An 11,033-nucleotide genomic window follows, 5' to 3' on the forward strand; every position below is an offset into this window, starting at 1 on the left:
CACCCAGCTGGATAAAAACATATTCTTTTGAAACAAAAACAAAGGCAAATATTTTCATGAAACAAATTCCAGTCACAGGTCAGTGTCTGAAACGTTTTCCACTTTAACCATACAAATGTAGGACTTCCGTACCTTCGGAGGATCACACCGTCTTTGGTTCCTATATGAATGACGTTAACTCTTGGTTAGTTTTGAGTGGTTTGTTGTTTAACGCCGCACTCACAATATTCCAGCTATATGACGGCGGTCTGTAAATAATCGAGTCTGGACCAGACAATCCAGTGATTAACAACATGAGCGTAGATCCACGCAATTGGGATCGATGACATGCATCAACCAAGTCAGCGAGTCTGACCACCCGATCCCGTTAGTCGCCCGATCTCCACGGGCCTTTTAGTGGTATGACATTGATGAGTGCATGAAGGTTCATGCGAGTATCTTTCAATATGTAACCAATTAGCACAACATACCGAACTAGTATATACGGGATATTTGGCATTCCTGTCAAATAACATGTTGATCATATCTTGTGACCTGATATACTGGGGCGAAACTACTACTGCAACAGAAAAGCAATTGCTCACAACTAACAAAAAACACAAATTGTTTTTTACACCCCCCAACAAGCTCTCCACGATCGAACGTAATGTTTATTGTAAATCGCACTTGAATATCGCACTTATGGATTCAGTGGTAGATGGCTTACCATAGCTGTGAAAACCCTGGTGACTCTGCCAGTGAGTTCTGCCACGGCAGAACGTTCGTTCAGCACAATGGGGAGGATCAAGACATACCTCGTGTCAACAATGACCAACGAGAGAATGAGCTATGTGGCACTCCTCCACTTCCACAGGGAAATTGCCATTGCCATTGACGAAGTGATTGACGACTTTGCTGGTGGGCGGAACGGCCGAATTGCCCTAACCTTCAATTTTGTCACAAACATTTCAAGGTTTATTCAAAGATCAAGATTCTACGATTCTGTCAATAACATGATGACTTTATATTGAATATGTATTTCATTGTGTCGAAATGTGTTGGTGAAACACGTATATATATGTATAATAAAAAATTATACTAAACATATTACCTATATTCGTTACAAATATAATCTAAGATAAACGGTTCCAAAATGCAGGAAATAGCGTTTAAGCCCTCATGAAATTGGTTTTGCTTTCACTTAAAAATATCCCCCGGACATAACGATATCATTCTTTTTCTGGTCCAGAGGTGTCACGCCGTATGCTTCATATTTAAGATCGGCTGTATCTGTCACGGAAAGCTGGCATTTATTGGTGTCAATGAAAATCAAAATATCTTTTATTTTTGACACATAAAAATGCTTTAATACGGCACTTGAGCGCTTTTTTTTCTCACACTACAATAATACTTTTACAAAGACAGATTCATAAATTTGTTTTTTATTTTAACATGTGGAGGACACGTCCAAATTTGAGGCATCAACTACTAAAATGTCTGATGCAAGTTCCTATTTTGCCTTGTTCTATATGCTTTTGTCCAGTTAACGATGTATTTGCCTTTGCGTGTGTTTGTGGCGGGTGCCGTCGGGAACCGGTGGGGCAGGATACGCTCATTCCATCGCAAACACCTGGTATCACTATTTGATGGTGATTCAGAAACTCATGATATAGTCGGAATGATTCAAAGTACTCTGCTTTTAGCAGAACTAATATTTGAAACCTTAACCTCCCAACAGCTACATATTCAATTTAGCGTCGTCACATGAACTGAGAGCATTGTTCTAAATTAAAACAAACAAACAGCGTGTTCATCTTCTAAATGATATGAATAGGTACGTCCAATCAAGGTGACGTTTTGGTAGGTATGATACTGGTGACGTATGCAAAATGAAACTTTGAGGTCACGTGTCACTTTAGGTCTTCCAGCCTTTGAGTATCGCTCGGTGGCTTTCTTTAAGGATACACATTTACACGATTTACACTCTCAATAAACACAATGTCACATTGATGCGTGGATCCTGGATGCTCCAACGGACGGACAATAGATAGACCGCCACCATGGTACTCTGCACAGATCTCATTATCAATACCATGTAAGATTTGCTTTACCCTGTCCATGTAAGATTTCCCTAGGCCTGTCAATGCAAGATTTCCTTTACACTGTCCATGTAAGATTTCCCTCAGCCTGTCCATATGAGATTTCCCTCAGCCTGACCATATAAGATTTCCCTCACCCTGTCCATGTAAGATTTCCCTCAGCCTGACCATATAAGATTTCCTCACCCTGTCCATGTAAGATTCCCTTTACCTTGTCCATAAAAGATTTCCCCCAGCCTGTCCATGTAAGATTCCCCTCACTCTCTCCATGTAAGATTTCCCTCAGTCTGTCCATGTAAGATTTCCCTCACCTTGTCCATGTAAGATTTCCCTCAGCCTGTCCATGTAAGATTTCCCTCATTCTCTCCATGTAAGATTTCCCTCACTCTGGCCATGTAATACTGTAAACAGCTTTATTTCTGCGCCGTTAAAATATTGCGAATACCACGCCAAAGACAATACTGCGACGAGATATTTTTGCGAGCTGCCGTGTTGAGATGACCCCTCGCGTACCAACAAATAGACAGCTTCTCTCCGAAGCTAGATTTACTGAGTTGGCCGGAAAGTTGACCGGAAGAGATTGCGACCAATTATCAAATACGATAATTGACTCAACTCAGTGTCATGTCATGTGTGGACAAAATTGCAAAGGACACTGACGCAATCAAGCGTGGTTGGAAGAAGGCAGGATTACTATGAGGTAACAGTGACACTAACTGGTCTGTTTACACTGTCATTTTTGATGTATTGTGTGACCATTCTGCATTCATTTGTGTTTTTAACTTATTGAGTAACTTGTAGTTCTGGTTGATGATTTCAACATTTGATGACCTCAGCCTGTCCTTATAAGATTTCACTCAGCCTGTCCATGTAAGATTTCCCTCAGCCTGTCCATGTAAGATTTCCCCCAGCCTGTCCTTATAAGATTTCCCTCAGCCTGTCCATGTAAGATTTCCCTCAGCCTGTCCATGTAAGATTTCCGTCAGCCTGTCCTTATAAGATTTCCCTCAGCCTGTCCATGTAAGATTCCCGTCAGCCTGTCCATGTAAGATTTCCCTCAGCCTGTCCATGTAAGATTTCCCTCAGCCTGTCCATGTAAGATTTCCCTCATTCTCTCCATGTAAGATTTCCCTTACCCTGTCCATGTAAGATTTCCCCGACCTTTGAATATATATAGTTTCTGGAAATTAAGATGAAAATATTTTTCAGACGAAATTCATATATTAGTACATGTTTCAAAGGTAAATGATTCAAGCACAGCTGAATAAGAAATACAGTATTCTTTATGAATCAAGCCATTCCTAAGGGTTCCTAGGTGCATGTTTGTACACTTTTATATATAAGATTTCGGCTGTCAAATGTCACATCACTTTCAGAAATTCATTTTTTACATAAAAAGACAATCCTCCTTTAACTGCTGCCTCAAGGTAAACATTAGCATCTAAAACCATCGGACACAAACATTCACTCTGCTCAAAACGTGACTTTTCAGAATAAATCAAGATTGTACAATGACACAGTGATTCAGCGAAACCGTTACTGAACAGTAAACTGTATTGTGTAAAGCACACCTGGGCGATTAATGGGTAGGTATATGAGGGCGTGTGTATGTGACTGGTACCCAGAGAGTTTCTAGGGCTTCGGTCCTGCCCCATGCTGATTTACAGGTTACATATGGTGCCACCTTGGGCAAGTGACTGTGTTCCAAATATGCCTCTGCTCTCCCAGCGACGAATGGGTACCCCAAAGGATGAGATGGTAATGTGGCTGTTAATCTTCTAGAGCATCATATGTAATAACATACAGTAAACTACGGATATAACGAACTCAAAGGGACCACTAATTCTAGTTCGTTATAACCGTTGTTCGTTATAAGCATATATACAGCATAAGTACAGCAAATAGTCGGGCCAAAAAGTAAGTTCGCTATATCCGTCAGTTCGTTATAAGCGTGTTCGTTATAAACGTAGTTTACTGTATATATGTAACTGGTACCCTGAGAGTTTCTAGGGCATTGCTCCTGCCCCAGATTGAAACACACGTTACACATGGTGCCACCTTGGGCAAGTCACTGTGTTCCAAATATGCCTCTGCTCTCCCAGCGATGTATGGGTACCCGGTAGGATGAGATGGTAATGTGGCTATTAATCTTCTAGAGCCTCATGGGCAGCTTGGTTGTATGATTCCCAGGAAGCTGATTTTACACACTGATCCATTGTTTGAGGATATTAAGGTGTAGTGCTTTAAGCATTCACTAGAGTATGGAATCTAGCTCATTATAAATACTTGCACAAAGCAACACCAAGTTCTATTTGAAAATTGTTAAGAGTTACGATCGTCGCAACGCTGAATTCGTTTTGAGGGTTAACATTTAAATGTTACCTGTAGCAAACTAAACTTCATAGATTGTATTCGTGGGTGATATAAACAAGAAATGTTTTTCGAAATTTCGTTATTCTTAAAATATTTGATTACCGAGAGAAAAACTCGAAATTTCGAAAAACTTTATAATGGAGAATATGAAAATATTATTTTTCAATCTCAAATAAGAAAAATAGAAATTTGATGTTTGATAAATATTCGGAATATCGAGAAAATAATCGAAATTCTGCTTCTGAATTGCCACCTTTAGGCTTTCGTACTTGACTGCGGTACGAAAAGTCTAAACTACCTCAGTGAGCCATACATGGACATCATGACAGATTCAGTGTCATACATATATGTAAGGACACATACAAGTGTATATATAGTAAATAGTGTTGGTAAGAACATCCTACCATCATCCCTGGATCTGTATACAACTAATACTAGCATGGCCTTCGGGCACCTGCTGTCAATGGTGTGACGTACGACAGGGGTTATGACAATGAATGGAGACAGATGAAGGACAGGCAGTGACCTCCCTCACATTCATCCTAACACTTACCGCATTTCCTCTAATGAACTTCCCCCGTTTATATTACTGGAAACCTCTACCGGAGAGTGGGCCCGCTTCACAATGAGTGAGTCTGGTTTTACGCCGCTTTAAGAATATGAAAGCAATATCACGGCGGGGGACACCAGAAATGGGCTTCACACGTTGCACCCATGTGGGAAATCGAACCCGGGTCTTCGGCGTGACGAGTGAATGCCTTAACCACTAGGCTACCCGACCGCATCTCCACTTGCGCTGTCCCTTGGACACGCCAGAAACCTATGATTGTGGGTTCGAATCCCGGTTCTCCCCAATTATGTTTCTAGGTTTGTCAGCACCATAGCCGTACTCGTGGGTTTCACCGAAGTGGTAAACGTCTGAGACCTACATAATTTCGGGCTTTCCTCCCACATTAAGCTGACACGCCGTGGTATAACTGGAATACTGTTAAAAGCGGCGTTAAACCAAACTCACTCACTCACTCACTCACTCCACTTGCACAGAAGAATGTTGTTATAAATAAGAATTGACTTCAATACCTTTTGTGGTCGTTACGTTTACAAGTACACCACCATATACGCAAAACATATTTGAGTCAAGTCTTATAAATAATAAGCCTGCATAAATACTGTGAATCGTGAAATTAATGCGTCTCCAAAAGAATGCGACCGCTGGTCCCCAGCCAGAAATACGACTCAATATGAATGCGACACCAAGCATCAGTGGATTTATATCTAAAGAAAATGTTTTTGTAAAGCGTGCACACCTGTCAACAATGTATATCCAGTAAACCATGGTTATAACGAATTCAAAGGGACCAGTAATATTAGTCCGTTATCACCGAAGTTCGTTATAAGCATATATACAGCACATGTACAGCAAATGGCCGGGACCAAACAAAAAGTTCGTTATATCCGTCAGTTCGTTATAAGCGTTTTCGTTATGAACGTAGTTTACTCTATCTATCTATCTATCTATCTATCTATCTATCTATCTAAAATGAACACAAATGTCACATCGTTCAGCCTGTTAGAACTACCCTTAAGATCAGATAAGGAGAGAGTAGACCACCAGTAGGCGTGGCCTAATCCATATTCGGTAATAGCAACATTAACCCAAAAGACTTTGCGTGCATGTTTAGACAATACCATACCATGGAATCAATGTATTGTCAGGAGCTTACAATCACCTTTGCAGTTAATACACCTAAGTCTAAGTTCTCTTGCACTGATCAATCTGACGCAATTGTATGACGTCATGGACTTAAGATCGCCATGATAGATGCGATCAAAATCTTAAACGGTGGATGTACGAATGACGCGAACTGGGGTCCTGTCTACAGGGGCCCGTAAAAGCGTATATCTGGCATACCGGTGTATTGCAAGATAACCGCTCTTATGGATAAAGACTAAAGAGGAGAATAAATGGGTTTGAAGGTTGCATATAATAAAACATTCTGTTGCATCGGCCATGTCAAATGTGGAATTTAAATAGAAAAATATAGACTGAAGGAATTTAAATAGACAGACAGACAGTTTAGTCAGTAGGAGTGAGTATGGTTTTACGCCGCTTTTAGCAATATTCCAGCAATATCACGGCGGGGGACACCAGAAATGGGCTTCACACATTGTACCCATGTCAGGAATCGAACCCGGGTCTTCTGCGCGACGAGCGAACGCTTTAACCACTAGGCTACCCGACCGCCCCTTAGTCAGTAGGGAGGCCATAGGCTCATAATACAGACAATGGTTGATTGCATGAACTACGCATGCCAAGGAAGTGAGTTTCTCTTAGACTTTATATAGATATAAACATGTGTTCTCATACAACATCAAAGTTTTCTGATGAAATAATTTCAGTAAAATATGTTAAAGTTTGAAACTTGATATACTGTTTAAGATACATATTTCCTAGGGCTGAATAACGCTCACATACAAGCAAAACATGAAATTCATCTTCAATAAAAGATATACCATTTTCTATACAATATTTACATAATCGTTCCGTGTATGGGACATTTGTGTATCTCCCCAAGTCAACTGCAAGTTAAAACTTGCTACATCTGAAACGAGTCATACATATTCTCAAATATACTGGTATGGGGAGTGTATTATACTTTTCTACATTTAACAGGGATTTAAAATGTTTATAATAAAAGGTATCAGATATACTATTGATGGAACTACATCATGATTGTTGAAGGTTATCAAATAATCTTTGTTTAAAAAGATGAATAAATATCTTCACATTGCCAACATCTTGTGTTAACCATACGTATCCAAAACCTAATTTAAACAAGATGTTCTTAATGTGAGTAGCCCATGTGGTGCGACCAGAATGGTCCAGTGATTTGAGGATTAAATAGCATTGGCGAGGCAGTCTGTGCTCGTCCGAAAGCAGTAGCCTGCACCAATACTTGATGGCCCTTGTGGTATACACAAGTTGGAGAGGGGCTCTACCGCACTCCCCTAAGACCATTTAATTTAAATAGAAAATTTAAATAGAAAAATATAGAAGGACATTTAACGTGTATTCTTCCTTATGATATTAATGTATTCAGTAGGTTGGGAGAAACAAACGGTGGACGGACGGACGGACGGACGGAATGAAGGAGGCACAACGGACGAAGACAACAGGGACAACAGAAATGGTACCCAAGGCTTCGTATCGCTTTACGGTATATGCCCGGACGTTTACACGAGTTGTCTCCCTTATATGCACCGAATGACCTTTCTATGAAAATCTGTAAAACATATAAATCTAACATATTGTATATAGTCGTATTCAAAGTTCGACATATACATGGGGCCATATTTCCTACTAAATGGCAGTTTAATTACCAATCTGGTGTATGGAAACTGCGAATGTCACCATCATGAACGTCTCCATTAATCCAGGCTGACTGATTGATCCGTCAACTGCATCACCGATACTGCGACACACGTCAGCTACAGACACAAATCGCTCTTTCAGGAGCTCCAGACTGGTTAATGCCACATTGTTGATACATGTAAGATGGCGGTGACGTTACCAATGTTTAGTTACACCTTGTTTCCACGGCAGCGTCATATGATTGATGTGTATGTTTATTGTTTAACGTCGCTCTCAGCAGTATTACAGCTATATGACGACAGTCTGGAAATAGTCGAGTCTGGACCGCACAATCCAGTGATTGCCATCACGAGCATCGATCCACGCAGTTGGGATACGATGACAAGCATCGACCTAGTCAGCGAGACTGATCACCCATCCAGTTAGTCGCCTCTTACGACCAGCATGGGTTGTTGAAGATCAATTCTAACCCGGATTTTCACGGGTCTGTGGGCGTTGTGAATGTGGTAGAAGGAGTGGTGACAGATGTAGGTGTGGGTGTTGACAAAGGTTTCATTCTAAAGGGACCAGGCTCTCCCTTCCGATACCCAGTTCCAGCCTAGGTCGAGAGTACTGCCTCCTTGGTCCAGTGGATTGAGCGTCCGCCCGGTGAACATTAAGTCTGCGGTGTCTTAATCGAACCACCGACCTGAAATATACAAGTTCCATAATCTGACACCCGTGAAGATTCCGGGGTAGAATAGGTCTTCAGCAACCCATGCTTGCCGTAAAAGGTGACTATGCTTGTCGTAAAAGGCGACTAACGGGGTCGAGTGGTCAGGCTCGCTGACTTGGTTGATACATGTCATCAATCCCAATTGCGTGGATCGATGCTCATGACGTCAATCACTGGATTGTCTGGTCCAGACTCGATTATTTTACAGACCGCCTTCACATAGCTGGAATATTGCTGAGTGCGGCGTTAACCAACAAACAAACAAACAAACAAACATAATCTGACAAACTGCACTACCGGGCAAAAGAAAGTGCACACATGAAAATTGGACTTAATCAATTACAGACGTCATTAAAAACAGTCGGTTGAAAACAGTCGCAAACTTAAGGTCCAAAACACAACTATGATACCCGTGTGAAATACATCACCATCGAATAAACATTTCTTGTTTGTTTCATTTTAACCGTCATCAAACATGAGGGTATACGTTCTATTGCCTGGCAGTATAAATTCGAGCTGCATCTACCAGTCAGAACTCCCTTAAGACAGTTCTTTACAACTACGTAAACAAAATAATAAATAAGATCGATTACCTTCTTTCATGCATGAAATTAGCGCCGACTATTCTTGTAAGGCTGGTGACGTGATTGATACTAAGACACATGAGTAACCTCAATGAGCTCGGCCCTGTTGGTTACTGTCAGATATATACTGTGTATGTACGAAGTGACCTTCTTTTCGGGTCAATGGGATATTAACAGTTGATTTACTGTGTTGTTTGTCTGGCTGTGACAGTTAATTTAACCGCCTTATACTTATATACACTGTACTCTGTTAATTGCGCACAACATAATTCGAAATGCTGATGTTAATCACATTTAATCGGCAATAAGTACTAGTATCATAAGTCCTTTTGGTTTTTATTTATTTGTTTGTTTGCTGTTTAACGCCGCACCCAGCAATATTCCAGCTTTTTGACGGCGGTCTGTAAATAATCGAGTCTGGACCAGACAATCCAGTGACTGAGACCATGGGCATTGATCAACGCAATTGGGATTGATGAAATGCATCAGCCAAGTCAGCGAGCCAGACCACCCGATCCCGTTAGTCGCCTCTTACGAAAATCATAGTCGTCTTTACGGCAAGCGTGGGTTGCTGATCATGAAGACCTATTGCTATCTGGATCTTCACGGTCGTGGTTTTTATTTCACCTCGTGAATGTGTGTATATGTAACCAAATGTTATCGTTGAATAAGCAAAATTAACTTTTGGTACGGTCCCTTGTACGGTCGCTTAAGGAGATTCGTATGTAGATATAGGGTTGTCGCAATCAGAAACTTACGACCACTGGTCCAGGAGAAGATTTAACCCGACCTTTGCTCACGCCTACTGTACGTCTATTGCAACACGGGCGGTCGGGTAGCCTAGTGGTTAAAGCGTTCGCTCGTCACGCCGTAGACCCGGGTTCGATTCCCGACATGGGTACAATGTGTAAAACCCATTTCTGGTGCCCCCCGCCGTGATATTGCTGGAATATTGCTAAAAGCGGCGTAAAACCATACCCAGTCACTCTTTTGCAACACACTTTGTTTAGAAAAAATTATGACCAAGAAGACAAGTAAGGAAGAGAATAAATGGATGTCAACTTTTTTTATTATGAGGAACACAACGTTTCGGAGTATATGCTTACTCCTTCATCAGGTGAGTTAAAGCCATGAGGCAGAGAGCATATATATGTACATGTAAGGACAACAAAATTAATAAGATATCAAAAGGTGGAAAATAACAAAGGGTACAAGCTAACAAAGGAAGCCAACAGATGATTGGTGCTGATAGGTGATTAGCAATAGACAATGGAAGCCAACACGTAAGTAATTGGTAATGGACACTTGGCAAATAGGGTGGGGGTGGGGTGGGTTGGTGTGTGTGTGTGTGTGTGTGTGTGTGTGTGTGTTGGGGAGGGGGGGGGGGTGGTGTTGGGGGGGGGGGGGGGGGGGGTGGTAATTAGCACTGATAGGTGTAAAAATGGACATTGCAAGGGGCAAATTGAAGCCAGCTTGTTGTTGGTAGACAGGACTTTGGTGGCTCCCTTAATGATGTTATGGTTTACGTTCTTCAGGATGTGTTCGGAAATAGCGGATTTCTGGTCGAGTTTGCTAACAGAGGTCCGATGTTCTTTGAGTCTAGTGGCGTCAATATATGTGGGGTCTCCTCATGAGTGTCTGTGTCACCGGAAAAGAAACATATTTCATATTTTAGCACGAATTCAAGAACCAACACTGACAGATCACTGTAAATAAAAGCGAAAAAACCGTTTCTATTGTCATACGCAATATCTGCAAAAAGTAGAGCCCGTTCTACGTTTCCGACAATATCACAACATGTATTAATTAATCCGCTAATCATGGGCTGTGACCATTGTTAAGTGGGTAGACTGGCTGTGTTTGTTTAATTAATCCCACCTTCTCCACTGTCTTACAATGGGTGCCTCACT

This window comes from Haliotis cracherodii, unplaced genomic scaffold (genome assembly GCF_022045235.1).
Source record: "Haliotis cracherodii isolate W230 unplaced genomic scaffold, xgHalCrac1.p SCAF_17, whole genome shotgun sequence".
Lineage (NCBI taxonomy): Eukaryota > Metazoa > Mollusca > Gastropoda > Lepetellida > Haliotidae > Haliotis > Haliotis cracherodii.